This window comes from Chenopodium quinoa, unplaced genomic scaffold, assembly GCF_001683475.1.
Source record: "Chenopodium quinoa cultivar QQ74 unplaced genomic scaffold, ASM168347v1, whole genome shotgun sequence".
Classification (NCBI taxonomy): domain Eukaryota; kingdom Viridiplantae; phylum Streptophyta; class Magnoliopsida; order Caryophyllales; family Amaranthaceae; genus Chenopodium; species Chenopodium quinoa.
Window position 1 is genome coordinate 2,082,585 of NW_018744616.1, and position 15,115 is coordinate 2,097,699.

At 41.2% G+C, this 15,115-nt stretch overlaps 1 long non-coding RNA gene across 2 annotated transcripts in view; it reads right to left on the reverse strand.

Moving 5' to 3' along the window:
* Nucleotides 1–3,814, reverse strand: part of LOC110700041 — a 3,817-nt gene extending 3 nt beyond the window's left edge. The window contains exons 1-3 of one of the 2 annotated variants that reach the window (XR_002507085.1): nt 2,267–3,814; nt 2,002–2,167; nt 1–1,571 (exon numbers count right to left, since the gene is read on the reverse strand). The exon at nt 1–1,571 is cut by the window's left edge and continues 3 nt beyond it. This is a non-coding gene — a long non-coding RNA (uncharacterized LOC110700041). Of the gene's footprint in view, nt 1,572–2,001 lie in introns of both variants that reach the window. The other variant, XR_002507084.1, reaches the window with a different exon arrangement.
* Between the last annotated feature and the right edge of the window lie 11,301 nt (nt 3,815–15,115).

Sequence of the window (15,115 nt, forward strand, 5' to 3'; positions counted from 1 at the left end):
GTACAACATAAATCTAGGGCTTTTATTTGAGATGGCAGGTTTAACATAGTGCATACAGGCATACAGTCAAGCATGTTTAAACAACATCTAAGCATGTAAATTAAACTATCATCAATATTCAATATCCTAGTCATTAGCGACAATTTGAAGGGCAAGTTCCATTTCCTGCACCAATTATAAAGTCTTTTACATCTTTAAATTTCTAACTTGGATTTCATTAACCAGCTTTTGGCCCTCACTGTTCAAATCATCAACCTGCTTCTTGATGGCACCAAATTTTTCCTGGGATTGCTTTATACAATCTGGTTTTTTCTTCCTTAGATTCGAGCAACTTAGTTGCCTTGCTGCAGATCAGAGCTGGAGCTTCAGTTCTCTTAATGTTATCAATGGCAAAGAGAACTATTTTACTTGCTTTTCTTTGGTTTTCCTCCTCAACTTTGGATTTGAGGTGCCACAGTTTGTTCCTTATTTCCACTTCAGTTTCTTGGATCTCTCTTGTGTTTGCATTAATATCATTGCTTTGAACCTGACAACAAGACTAGATCTGTGTTTTGTTGGTCCAAGGAAGACATTGAGGCATCCACCCTTGCCTTTTGCTCTATCTTTTCTTTGTTTGAAAGTAAGCAATAGACCTGGAAGCTTTTTGAATACAAGGTCACTTTTAGCTTGCATCTCTATACATGTCCTCCATTTAGAGGGCTCCGTACATTTTCCTTCATCAAACTCAACAAGCTTATTTGGGCACTCAAATTCTCCTCTCTGCACTTTTCTTATACAAGGACATTGAAAGCATTATTTGAATATCATTTCTCTTGCATTGCTTTCGCATACAAACTCATCAGTTTCTCATTTTCATCATGCATTTCCGCAAGTTGATGCTATACATCCTCCAGCCTTTTTATTGCAAATTTTATATGAGAAATAGCACAAGATAAAGTATTTTAACCTTCATATGCCTTTTCATACAAATCTATCAGCTTACTATTTCATACAAATATATCAACTTACTAGCATACAAACAGGATTGCAATTACCATTTTTGAAAATCTAGAAACCCTTGGGACCTCTAGTGTGACTTACTACTGCTTACTACTCTTATGTGGCTACCCACTACACATAAGGTTCGATATCTGCTAAATTTATTGTAGAAGTCTAGGGAAAGGGCCATAAAACGTTGAAGCACATGATGACAATATGGCTTGATTGACATCACAAGCACATGATGACCGGAAGGACGTACCTTCTAATTTCTTCTTTCACAAGCAAATCTTCTATCGCAAATCTTGTCACCTCCTGATTCTTTTAAACTTGAGCGTGCAAGACCTCTACCTCTTTAACTGTTCCTCTTTTCTTTCACCAAGTCGGCCTCTAAATAGATCTTACCGGAGGCAACTGCTTCTAACCTCTTCATTCCTGCGTATCTGATCATGAGCATAGAGCAGATTAGCAGCACCGTAGAGCAAAACAACAGTAGCGTAGAGCAGATTAGCAGCACCATAGAGTAGAACAACAGCAGCGTAGTGCAGAACAGCAGCAGGGGCATAGCAACATGGAGCAGTGGCAGCCTTGACCTTTTATCCCACATGAACAAACCAAGACAAAGTCAGATGAAGAAGAGAAAAAAAAAAAACAAGAGCAGTAGCAGCCTTGCGAGGCAGCAGCTGCAATGGCAGCCTTGCTAGATGCGAAGCTATGCACCTTGAGCTATACTACCCATCAACTAGTCAAATAACCAAGCTATTACTCTTTCAATTCAGCCACAACAACAAATTTTAGCAAATTCAAAGCAGAAACAAATCAATAACACTTGAGCAGGCAAATCAAATCAATCGAAACCAAAAACAAACTAAACAAGCAGACTAATTGAACTAAATAAACTAAACCAACAACAAACACAATCGCACAACCATTCAAAAAATCAACACAAAGAATTCACAAAATGAATTACAATCTAACCCTAAAGATAATAGAGAGAGGTAGGAGGAAAGGGAGAGTGTGAACCTCACAATGGAACTACCAGCAGCACTCAGCAGCAGCAATTACAAAGCAAAGGCAGCAGCATCTCACCAAGCAACAAGGAGGAGCACGAGCACAGGCTACGGTAGGGCAGCAAGGAGGGCAGTCGAGTGGCAAACTCTAGATGAACTAAAAGATTCCTCAATTAACCCTAAAAAGAAACAAATCCATAAATCAAAAGCACCCCAGATTTAAAATCTTTTTTTTAAAAAAAAAACAAATTACAAAACCCAAAAAAGCAATTTCCTACCTCAGTTCTCTTATGATACAGATGCATAAATAGTGCATCAATTCTATTCGACTTCGAAACCTTGCTAAACCAGAGAAAGGATAAAGCTAGGAAGTGCTATGGCCAAACAAAGGGAAGGATGAACTTACATCATGATTATCCGGAACACGCTGCAGTGATGAGTCATTTTTATGTATGTTACAGGATCAAGGTAAGCAAAGGACCCTAAAACTACGGCAGTAGCCTGGGGCCAAACAATGCTTGTAAGAGGGTGTTAATCCCTGCCACAAATAGGAGAGTTTGTATGACCCGTGCCTTGTCGCCTTGGTCATGTTAACAAGGTATCATAGTGTGCAGAAGGCATAGTAGAGTTATAATTACCACAATAAGATAGCTCGAGAGACATAGATATTCACAATCTAATCACCCATTGCCTCTTCTAATCATTCACTCTAATCATATAAATAGTGTAAACAATAATCAAATCACAATCAAACCAGCTCTATATAATTCAAGAAACTAAACAAGAAGACTAATATAGGAGCTCAAGCAAAGGAAACAAATGCAACTCTAAAATTTTTTGCTAACTTTATATAATTCAATTATCATACCAATCAATCCACCAAATTTATACAATTAACACACCAAGTACCTCAATTAACACACCAAGAACAAAGAACAATCAATTATCATACCAATCAATCCACCAACTTTAACACATGAAGAACAAAGAACAATCAATTATCATACTAATCAATCCACCAACTTTATATAATTCAAATTAATTTCAACCACATTAAAAATTTAGAGTACCCACAAAAAAATAAAAAAAACAATCAATTAGCAACATGTTCACCATATTCACCGAGCTCATCATAGTTCAAAGCATAACTACAACTAATCCGAGCAGCAAAATAATCAATACAACTAAAACAGTCAAAAATCGCATCTTCATCACTACAACATCAATCAAACAATACCCTAATTTCAAATCAAAGCAACCAAATCTTAGCCAAACAAAAAAAATAAAACTCTTCAAATCAAACAAGGGGAAGATCTGGACTCCTATTCATCACGAGAAAGAGGGGATTTGGAGACGACTGACGATGAGGCCGCGGGACAAAGTGAAGAAGAGGAGAAATCCAAGCATTGACCATTGTCGCCATAATCACACACACAAAAAAAACCTAAAACCCTAGGTTTCAAATCGAAGAGCAAATACCTTCGTGAAGAGATCCACCACCACTGCAAAATTCAGCGCCAGTGAAGAAATAGAACCGTCACCATCGCCGCCGCGATGGTGAGTGCAAGGGTAAATGAAAGAGAGAAAAAGAGAGCTGAGAGGAGAGTGAATACGATGTGGAATGGGTACAAAGATAGAGAGCTGAGAGGAGAGTGCGCCAGCGGGGTGGAATGGACGGCGGCACGGTGGAGAGAGATCTAGTTGAGGAGAGAGGAGAGAGAAGATAGAGAGAACAAGATATCCAGGAATTAGAGAGAAAGACAGAAGAGGGCCAGGATTATATAGTTTAACACTCGCATCGATTCAAATTGGTGCGCTTAACTTAAGTTTGCACCGGTTCGGGTTGAACTGGTGCGATTACTCTATAATTAGCTACCGCCTTGTTTTTTTCAAAATCGATTTTTAATAAGCGGTGCTCATTTTTCAGTGCTCATTTATGTTTTTCTACTAGTGATGCAAAGGTATGATGGTATGGTATGGAATTGTCACTACAACAATTAACCACTTGTGCCACGAATTATGCCACGGGAATTCTAAATTCGTGGCATAATTTGATCTAGCCACGGGAAAAATAAAGTCAACAAAAAACTTGATATGTCAAAAATATATTATGCCACGGGAAAAAGGAAATTCGTGGCTAATTGAAACTTGTGCCACGACTAAATTTCTTTTCCGTGGCAAATAAACACTTATGCCACGGCTAATTATGTTCCCGTGGAAAATTGACACTTGAGCCACAATTAATATTATTCTCGTGGCAAACAAACACTTGTGTCACAGCTCACAGGTATTATTTTCGCCGTGACATTCAATCTAACACTTGTGTAATATAAAAATTTATTTTTGTGGCAAACATATATTGATACAAACCGATCACGTTCTTTTAGAAAAATAAACTAGGACTAATTCTGTGAATCTTACTACATAGAAGTAATTATTATTTTTATGGTTTAATTTACAATTATTTTTAACCAAGAGATATATCTAATTCCAATATAACAATAATAATAATAATACAATTTAAATCAGAATTTATAGAAAAAAAATAAGAATTTTATTTATATAAATTAAAAGTTTGTACATTGTTATTTATAAGGAAAATTACAAAATTAAAGTATCACTAGTTAAACTAAGAATTCCTTCAAAAAAAAAAAAAAAAAAAAAAAAACTAACAAAAAAACAATTAAAGTTAAAACTAAATCATTTTGTCCCCTAAACAATTTTAGCAATTCTTTGGACTGCATTATCATTTGTTTCTCTTACTTGCAATTCAGGAACAATTCAGGAAGCATCTTCTTCAGCTTTAGTATCCACCTCTAGCGTTTTTACACATATCCAATTGATCTAAATCCCCTGATAAACAAAACACACAAACAAATCAAAACGGTATTTTATATAGATTAATTGAGCACTACAAAAAAGGAACTTGATGTTTGTTTCCCCCCACCCTGAAATTGAAACACACTACTAGAAACGAGTTCATTGAGGACATGAAATCCCGTCGTAAACCCATCATAAAGGTTCATTTATGAACGCATTTTCCACCCAGAGCCCGTCCTAGAAAGGGGCCGTCGTAGAATGTATAAACCTGTTATAATCCCGTCGCAAAAGCCAATTACCAAGGGCTAAAATCCCGTCATTAAAGCCATTTACGACGGGCAAAAATCTCGTTACAAATTCCATTTATGACAGGACAACCCTGTTGTATTTTTATCATTTACAAACCTGCTCCAACAACTCGAACAAAACAAACAGAACGACTGCTACGATAAACAAAGCAAACAGGCTTTTATATGTAACCAGCCAATTAAATCAAACAAGAACAAAGCAAATTTGTATCATAAACTTGCTTACACTATTTTTTTTCATAGACTTAAATAATCCTCAGTAACACTACTTGAGAAACCTCAAATCTAAGTGATATAATTAGTTTGCCAGATAAACAAATTAATCTAATTTTATTTAAGAATCTGAAATAAGTCACCAAACTTCAAATCATTAGAAGGAGAAGAGACGACACACATAAAATCATTAGAAGGAGAATACAAACTTGCTAGTATAGAATTCAAGGCAGCCTGGTGATATTGTATAAAGTACTGCAGAAAAGAATGTCGAGATTCAGAGAGTGTAATAAACAAAACAAACAGAGCGACTGCTATGATGGTAACCACAGATTGATCAAAAGGCGTTGCTATCATGCATGTCAGCATTGATACACCTAGGAGTGTCGAAAAGAGGGATGATACCACTAGGTTGTAGAGAAGTACCTATTGAGAAACACCAGTGCAAAATTTGAAATAATTTCCATCACCATTAGTGGTAGGTAAGTAACTTCTTGAATGCCAGCCAAAGAATGGGAAAGGGATGTAATATAATGAATAGATTTAGCAGAATAATCCACTATAAAAACAAGCAGAAATACATATCATGGGTTTCTGCATGGCAGCATCTACTGCATCATGGATTTCAGAATTGTGTAATTCATAAAAGCTGCTCCACTTCTGGAACTCTCGAGTTGTAGTAAAACAACTCTAACAGAGCAAATAGATGAGACTAAGGCTATGTTTGGATAACAAAAAATGGAAGGAAAGGAAGGGAAGAAAAAGGGAGGGAGACAAACTTCCTTGTTTGGATAATATGTTGGGGGAAGGAAGGGGAGGGGGAGGGAGGGATCCATTTTCCTTCCTCCTTTAATAAAGACCATCCCTTCAAAATTGGAGAGATTTGGAGGGAAAATGGAGCTCATCATTTCCTCCACTTTCCCTTCCTCCCCCTTCCTCCTATTTCCCTCCCTTCCATTTCCCTTCTAATTTGTTATCCAAACATAGCATAATGAACTACTTACGGGGAATTATGTGTTTCACAAAGATGGTACGCCAAAACTACTCCACCCTTAACTATACCATTCTATCCTCATTATATGGAAGATATTGTGACTGATAAACAGCAAGGACATAACCCAAGTCGGGTTAAGATATTGGTGCTGCTAAGGTTTTATGTCCAAGATAAAATTGTTAGATGTAAGGTTCTTCTATTTGCAGGTATAAATTTGTAGGATAATTAAGCAATAAAGCAACACTAGCCATAACAATTCACTTGATTATTAATTCGATTAACTTAATGAACATCATCATCTCTCAGCTTTTAATTTATGATTCGAATCAAGTACAACAAGCACACAATAGTGCGACAACAAGTGGCCAGCAGCAGTTTTATCACAAAAACAGGAAGGGATGAAATAGCAGGGTAGTAACAGAGGGAAATACTAGGGAAGCAACAACATAACGACTGCATTCTACTATCAAATAAATTGAGTTACATATATACCAGTTTCGGAAACAAATCGAATACGAGACACTGTTAAGTGAAACAAAAGCTACTAATAGAAATCCATGAATACACACGCTTACACAAGCAACATCATTGAGCTAAACAGGCACCTTTTGGCAAAAGTAATAATAAAACAAAAAAAAAAAAAAAAAAAAAAAAAGCCACCCCTTTAGATGGTATGTTACTGAGGCTCCACTGGTGCCTAAGTGTCAACAATGAGTGGTGACCCTGTAATCGCTTAGATCCACCTAACTTCTGAGATAACGAATCAAGGTGATTAAAATCACCCTGAACAAGAATATTAGGGGGCAAACAATGGAACATGGTATTAATCTGGTTCCAGACAGCAGAACACAACTCAAGGTAAGGCGAGCCATACAAAAGGACTAGAGTCCATTCATTCATAGCACAGTGACACACATCTGAGACAGAGCAAATAAAAAAGTTTGGTACATTTCACCCTAACCGACAAGGGGATACTCATTATCCAAAACATTCAAATGTAGCATGTAGAGTATACTCAATACCATTCCCACAGTCACACACACCGCGTTAGAGAGAAAATGCTTATAATGTAGCCTTTCTCAAACTGCAAAGAAGCCCTTACTGGCCCTCCAAAGTGTCTAAGCTAATTTCTGTTATGTGTCCATATTTCCATTTATCATCCACAAGAAGGGAAAAATAAAACCTTTTACAAAAATATTAAGTATAGATATTATGTGTCTAGTATAAACAATACTACAGAAAGGGCATATTTTTCTCAAGAAAGGGTATGTATATCCTGTTAACTTCACTGATTCAACACTACAATTTCCAATTACCACATCGTGGTTCCATCAATGTATAGGTCTCTTATATGATAAGCTGCTGCACAGCTCTCACTAGAACTTTTATCGATGGTTGAAATACTAAGAAGAAATTAGAGGGTATATGATGTTCCAACCAATTGGACGCAATCCGTAGATAGCATAAACAATATATAGCCCCAGAAAAAAAAATTAATAATTTTTTTAAAAAAAATCAAATATTAAACCCAAATCAGATCCGAACTCAAATCTCACATAAAAATGCAAAATATATTGAACACCAACTAAATCAAATAACTATCAATAAATAGCGCAACATTCAGCATAGTCTATTGAAACCCATTGAAACCCGAAATGATGATTTGAAACCCATTGAAACTCGAGTTACATTATGAAATCAGCTAATTGGCAGATGATGATAGATTGAAAAAAAATTTCACAACCCATTGAAACCCAAAATGATATTTTGATATCACACATATATATTAAAAAAAAAAAAACCCCAATAAATACCGTTGAAACCTAATTTCAGTGAGAAATTAAATTTCAGATATAGGAGAGAAGGAACTTACTTGAGAATTTGAGATTTCCCACTTGATTCTAGAAGAGAGTAGTTGGATTAAAAGATTGTAATTGGTAGAGAATGGAGGATGGAGTAAAGAACTGGCTTTCCAAAAAAAAAAAGAAAAAAAAATGGAGTGAAGGATGAAGAACGCATATGACATATGAGGAAGCTGTTACTCTGTTAGTGTTTAAGTGTTTTACACCCTTTTTCTTAATGTTTTTTGTTTTTAATTTTGTTTTGTTTTTTTTTAATTATATATTAGTTATACTGAGTATTTATTTGGAGGGAGTTTTACCGCCTCATTTTGATGAGATTTACTTTTAGGGGTAGAATTTCACACAAAATTTTCAACCAAGTTAAACTCTTTACTGATTATGGAGGTAAATTTCCCTCCTACATTTTACTTGTAGCTTTGTTAAATTAAATTTATTTTTTTATTTATTTTTTTTATTTTTTAATTGATTAGAACCTTAGTACTATACAAAATTATAATTTTATATCCGAATTGCTCACTGAATAAATATAAGATAGTACGATATGCAACAACGATCGTAACTAATCCTGGGCACCGTGCCGTGCCGGGCCGCCGCGGGCCGTGCCTGGCGGGCCGCGGGCTGGTTCGTGCCGTGCCGGTCGTGCCGGCGGGCCCAGGATTTCGTGTCGTGCCGTGCCGGCCATTTTCACAGGCCAGCCCACGGCACGGCACGGCCCTCGTGCCTGGCGGGCTCGTGTCGTGCCGGCCACGTGCCGGGCTGCGGGCTGGCCTGCGCGGGCTGGTGCAGTTTTTTTTTTTTTTTTTTTTTTTTTTTTTTTTTTAATGACAACATTATTAATTAATAAGTTTATAATGTATATAAGTTATAAAATTATAATTATAAGTTTTATAAGGTAACTTATAAGTTTATAACTTATAAGTTATAAGTTATTAAGTTATGAATTTTATAATTATAAGTTGTGTTTCGGGGTTTTCTGATGTCCTGCGGGAGAGTTACAATTCCGAGACTGGAACCGGACGCCTGTACCTGCAAAATAACGGAGACTCCTGAGAGCTCCGCCTCCAACGGTCAAGTTAGTACCTGATTAAGGAGTAATTAATACGGAAATTAAAGTAATAAGATCTCTCTAGGTGAGAGTGCTTAGTGTTGGTAATCTGCGTCGTTAGCGAGATTAGCCGGTTGTTGGTGTTCCGTAATATTTCTGTTCTTCTCTGCTTGATTTCTTGATCCTTTAACTAATGAGGATTAATTAAGTATTTATAGCCTTGAGAAGCGTGCCACTCTCTAGGTTTAAGGTAAACCTAGGGCTGATCGGGCCTCTAGACTGGATTGGGCCTTGATGGCCGGTTTTCCCATTTGGCATGGGTGGACACGTGGCGTGCCTCGATTGGTCCGTAGAGGACGTATCTGTGACTGACACGTGGCAGGCTCCTATTGGCCTTCGTGAAGGACACGTGGCGGAACCTGGTTGGTCCACTTGTCAGACGGTGATTGGTGGATAAAAATCCCCTAATCATTTGCCCCTCACAGGTGGCACGTGACTGGTCACGTGTCGCCTGTGACAGGTGTCGCACGGTGACAGGCGACGGCCTGCTACAGGTGTCACCTTGCAAACGGCCGAGAGATTTTCCCGCCCAAATTTTGAATTTGGAAGCGACCCTTCGCCTTCTCACTTTGCCTATAAAAGGAAGTGCTGACTTCGGTCATTTTCACATTTGAGAACTTTGCGAGAACATTCGGACCCCTGAACTTGCTCTGACATTTCGGACCTTTTCTGCCTACCGCCTGTTCTGACAAGCCGATTGCACCGGACTTCCAGAACTTCATCAACCGTCACCCGTTCAGGTAACTCAGTTCTCTTACTCTTAATTTTCTTTTTATTTTTTGAAATGGCACCACGGAAGCACACGACACGACCTAAGTTAGTGATCAGCCGGTCACTGAGGACGGCTGAATCTAGGACTAGGAGTGCCGCCTGCCCTTTTCTGGACCCATCTTTGCCCTTTATACAAAGTCCGACTGTATCTGTGTCTATGCAGAACGTGATGGCCAGAACAAAACAGACTGCTATGATATCAAACTCAGACGGCTCCTCCCAAAGGGTGCTCCTTAGTGAAACATCTGACCAGGCGCCAGATGTAGAATTGAAATGAGACGGCTGCCAAGCCGACAGTTCTGAGAGAGGGGCCAAGGTGGTCCCTTCCCATCTTACCGTTGACATGTCTAATTTTCCTCCTGCTCCTTCTAAGGGGGAGGAGGCGGGCCCCTCTGGGAGAGGGGAGGAGTCGTCCTCTTCGGACTCATCAGAGGACGAGTCCGAGTCCAGCTCTTCTGGCCACAGTTCTCCAGGCTCAGAAGAAAAACATAGCCGCCTACAAGAGCGAGACTTTCTCACGCAGTTGAGAAGGGGGACAATTGGGCGGAGCCGTCCGCCTCTTACAGAGAGGAGAACGCCCCCTACTACTGCATGGTACCCCGGGGCCGGATCGCAACCATGCAAGACAAAGTGGCGAGCTTTATTGCTAACCACAGAATGGGCCCAGAATTTTTACTGTTCGTGCCGGATCCAGAAGACACTGTCGTCTGGCCGGCTGGTACCAGCTATGATGACGGCTGCTTTGGCTGCTATGTGGCGGCCATCAAAGCTGGACTGCGCTTCCCATTACATCCGGCTGTTCAGCGGATTTTAGATGGGTATGATTTGGGGTTATGGCAGTTAGCCCCCAACTCTTGGGTAAACGTACTCGGCTATGTGGCCGGGTGTGAAATGTACGGGGTGGAGCCAAGCTTTGAGGCTTTCGCCCACATGAATTATCTCAGCCGGACCCCTAAGTCGGGAGGTACCGGCTGGTATCAATTAACAAGCCATAGGGGTTACCTCATGACGAGAGGTAAGGCGAACAAATGGAAGGATTGGCGGAACACCTTCCTTATCATTGAGGGTTCAGACACGGAGCTGAACCAACGTTTTAACAAGTGGAATAGGGATCCGCCTCTTCTCGCAGGCGGCCACAGCATGCCGCCTGTTCCCCCAAAGGCTAAAAGAGAGATCCTAAACAGAGGACTCTTCAAAGTAGAGATTAGGGTGAACCCTACTTCAGGGGTACGAGAGCAAGTACCCCTAAACTGCGTCCCGAGCTTCAAGTGGCTCTATGACGAGTACTTTTTGGCCGCCTGTGGCCTCAGCAGTCGGTGCTCTAGAGGTAGCCGGCCTGACAAATACTCTGTTTTTTCACACCTTGTTTACTTGGGATCTTTACTAACTTTGCTATTTATTTATTTATTTTTTTTTTTTTTTGCAGCTGACGCCATGAGTAAAATAACAGCATCCAAGACTGCGGCGGCCATGTTGCGGGCCTCTCTCATGCAACAGTCTTATGCCGACTCCCCCAACAAGGGGGCACCCTTGGTAGGCTTCGAAAACTCTTCCTCTTTTAGTTGTCTTATGCATATACTAACTCCTTTTGTTTTCAGTCTGGCACTCCAAGGGCTTCTTCCTCGCAACAGCCGGACCCCAAGGCCCGGAGGACGACTGTTGCAAGCTCTCCTGGGTCTTCCAGGAAAACAGTGGCGGCTGAGAAGCAACCGGCCACTTCTTCTAAAACCCCGGCGGGGCCGCCTAGAAGTATGGACAATCACTTGTAAAAACTTTCACACTTGCTTCCTTCTTGACTAGGTCTAACTTGTTTTTTCCTTTCGCTTAATGCAGCTGGCCCTCAGGGGCTTGACTTGGTTGAGGTAGCCAAGTCCATGGTTAAAGTAGTTCCTCCATCTGAAAGGGAGGCGGTCAGGGGTGCCGGCACCCTTGACCTTGATGGGATTTCAGGGGTCCTTGCTGAGGTATACTTAGCATATTTTTGAGTTTTTGAGTTCCAGGACGCCTGTTATCTTTTTTGTTTGGAAGCTGACGCCTGTTTTCCTTTGTACTTAGGCCCTGCTCCGAGTCAACAACCTTCGCAAGCCGATTGATCGGAAAAACAAAGAGGTAAAGGCCGCAAAAGCTATGGCCGCCTCCAGCTGTGATAAGGCAATGTTTCAAATTGCCCAAAATGAAGTACTGACCATTGATCTTCTTTATTATCAGGCGCAGGCTACCGCCGCTGTTCGGGCTCAGTTAGAGGCGGCCCAAAAGAAGGTTGACGAGCTGGAGGCGACCGTCACAAACCTTAAGGCCGAGCTGAAACCTCTTCGCCAAAAAATGCACTCTTACGAAGCCATGGAGAAGTCTTTGGCCAACGTAAAAGAACGCCTGGTAAGCCAAGAGAAGAGTCTTACCCAAGAGCTCTCGGAAAAGGCCGAGCAAGAGAAGAAAGAGCTCGTCCGGGAGATGGTGGAAGACTCCGCTCAAATCCAGCGCATGACCTGGGAACGACTGTTCCCCAGTGCCGACTTTGCCTCATGGGAAAGAACGTACCGCCAGTGTTCGGAAACATATAATCAACAGATCCTGGCGGCTGCTGAAGAAGAGGCGTTGGAAGGCGCGTTGGAGGAGGAAGAGCCGGTTGTGGCGCTTGTGCCACTTGGGGGTAAGGCATCAAAAGAGGGTGCAGCTAAAGCCGAGTCCAGCAAGAAGAGTGCTGACCAGGCGGCAGCTGCTGATACTGAACTGCCCCCTTCTTAAGCTTCAAGTATTTTTTCTACGGCCTGCGTGCCGTTTGCTTTGTAATTACCGGCCGGGGGGCCGGGGTTTTGAATATTCTGCTGGTCTTTTAATGACCGGCTTATTTTTAATCAAATTTTTGTTTTGGTTCAAATTTGTCTAAGTATTCCATATCTAATATCCCTTTGTTCACTAGACCGACTGTTGTGTATGGCCGAACGTTAAGACAGGTACAAATAGTAAGTATGCCGCCTATGCCCCTAGACGACTGGTGGTCTGTTTCCAGGGTAGATGATCAGTCGGTCATTTATTCAATCGGTATTCGAACTATTTATTCAATTGGTCTGACCAAGTAAATAGTATTACCTAGTTGCCAAGGAATTAAGTAGGATAACAAGCGGCGGGTGCCGGTTGTTTCCCTTTATTGCCAATGTTGGCTTTTAACTCGTAATTTGTTAACCTAGCAAGAGTATTGGTTGAGAGCCCTTGTTTATTAAAAACAGGTGGACGACTCATACCTTTTAGGCTCCATACTAAGTTTGAGTGACTATTAACCTAGGAGTTACTTAGTCTTCGTCACAATCTAGATTGAGTAGTAGAGGTACCAGGCGGCGTAGGCCGGCTAGACCCCTTGATTCGCCAATGTTTGTTGGCTATTAACTCAATAGGTTACCTAGTAGGAATAGGGGTTTGAGTGCCCTTGTTTGTTTGAAACAGGCGGACGACTCAAACTTTTTAGGTTTTATACCAAATTTGAAGGAGTGACTATGAGTTAACGTTGGAGTTACTCAGTCGCCGTCACTTTTGTTTGAGAAGTAGAGGTGCCAGGCGGCGTAGGCCGGCTAGACCCCTTGATTCGCCAATGTTTGTTGGCTATTAACTCAATAGGTACCCCCTGCATTTATCCCAAGTAATACAGGCGGTCATCTGACTCAGATGTCAACTGCTACCACTGGTTTGGTTAGTGATAGAGTTATCCTTGTCTCAAAAACGGCTACGTGGTTGCCCTTGGGGACAGTCGTATAGGTGTCGTGTAATTAGTTTATAGAACAATGTTCCACCCAAAAGGGAGCTGCTCTCTGCGACGAATTTCATCCGGAGGGATGCCGTCGGACGCCTGCTATGATGTTGGGACAGGTCGTATTAGTTTTGTAGATTTGATCAGTTGGCTTGGCGCCTGGTCTGATCATTCGGCCGGTGGCCTTGGTAAGTTCTTGGTGAACGTAGGTGCTAAGTAAAAGAAGGGTAGCCGCCTGTTAGGCACAGGGTCGGCCAGGCCCTAATCTTTTTAGCTAAGTATTTTGAGTAAAATACTCAATGGAGAGTAGCCGACTGTAAAGGAACAGACGGCATGCCCCTCAGAAGATAGAGTGAAAAACTCAATGGAGAGTAGCCGACTGTAAAGGTACAGACGGCATGCCCCTCGTAATACAAAATTAAATAGTAAGTGCAAACTTTATTAAGTAGCTCTTTACTTTACATCTCTCAGAAGAAATATTTTTTAAGGTTATCTACATTCCAGGTTCGAGGCAACGGTTGTCCGTCTGGTGTTTCCAGACGGTAGGTACCGTCCCTGACTTCCTCATAGATTCGGTAGGGTCCTTCCCAGTTGGGAGTTAGTTTGCCAGACTCATTAGCCCTACCAACTGCTTCCATTTTTCTAAGTACAAAGTCCCCTACTTTGAGTGGACGCCTGTGTACTTTTTTGTTGTATGATCTAGTCATTCTCAGGCGATAGATCTCATGGCGCAAAACAGCATTGCCCCTCTTTTCAGGAAGTGAGTCTAATGTCAGGCGCATGGCTTCCCAGTTTGCCTTTTCGTCATATAGCATTACTCGAAGAGTCGGCTCGTAGTGTTCTATTGGAAGAACAGCTTCCGCACCATAAGTTAGGAGGAACGGAGTTTCCCCAGTCGCCCCTTTTTCAGTCGTCCTAATGGCCCAGAGAACATGTGGTAGTTCATCCGCCCATAGGCCGCCTGCTCGTTCAATCTTTTTCTTGAGACCGTCTGAGATGATTTTATTAAAGGCTTCTACCTGGCCGTTTGCTTATGGACGACCGACAGATGCAAAGTAGTGTGCAATTCCTTGGTCTCCCAACCAGCTTTTGAGAACAGGCGTCTCAAATTGGGGACCATTATCAAAAACCATAGACATGGGAACCCCGAACCGAGTGATGACGTTTTTCCAAATGAATGAAATTACATCTTTCGTCTTGATTCCCTTTACAGCCTCCGCCTCTACCCATTTAGTGAAGTAGTCAACGACAACAAGTATATACCTTCTGCCGCCTGTAGCAGGCGTATATGGACCCAGAATGTCCATGCCCC